We start from the raw sequence: 650 nt of genomic DNA, 5'->3' as shown, positions 1-650 counted from the left end.
ATCATGTCATCTGCAAACAGGGACAATTTGACTTCCTCTTTTCCTGATTGGATACCCTTTATTTCTTTCTCCTGCCTGATTGCCCTGGCCAGAACGTCTAACACTATGTTGAATAGGAATGGTGAGAAAGGGCATCCCTGTCTTGTGCCCTGGAAGTTTTCAAAGGGAATGCTTCCAGTTTTTGCCTATTCAGTATGACATTGGCTGTGGGTTTGTCATGAATAGCTCTTATTATTTTGAGATATGTCTCATCAATATATAGTTTATTGAGAGTTTTTAGCATGAAGAGCTGTTGAATTTTGTCGAAGGTCTTTTCTGCATCTACTGAGATAATCATGTGGTTTTGGTCTTTGGTTCTGTTTATATGATGGACTATGTTTACTCATTTGCATATATTGAACCAGTCTTGCATCCCAGGGATGAAGCCAACTTGATCTTGGTGGATAAGATTTTTGATGTGCTGCTGGATTCGGTTTGCCAGTATTCTATTGAGGATTTATGCATCAATGTTCATCAGGGATATTGGTCTAAAATTCTTTTTTGTTGTGTCTCTGCCAGGCTTTGCTATCCGGATGATGCTGGCCTCATAAAATGAGTTAGGGAGGATTCCTTCTTTTTCTATTGATTGGAATAGTTTCAGAAGGAATGGT

At 39.1% G+C, this 650-nt stretch overlaps 1 protein-coding gene across 1 annotated transcript in view; it reads right to left on the bottom strand.

Annotated features, from left to right (window-relative positions):
- The window catches only part of OTUD7B (OTU deubiquitinase 7B), a 95,995-nt gene that overhangs the window by 18,316 nt on the left and 77,029 nt on the right, over positions 1-650 (bottom strand). The gene's annotated exons all lie outside the window — the stretch shown is intronic.

This window comes from Mandrillus leucophaeus, unplaced genomic scaffold (assembly GCF_000951045.1).
Source record: "Mandrillus leucophaeus isolate KB7577 unplaced genomic scaffold, Mleu.le_1.0 Scaffold139, whole genome shotgun sequence".
Taxonomy (NCBI): domain Eukaryota; kingdom Metazoa; phylum Chordata; class Mammalia; order Primates; family Cercopithecidae; genus Mandrillus; species Mandrillus leucophaeus.
This window is presented reverse-complemented; position numbering and strand designations above follow the sequence as displayed.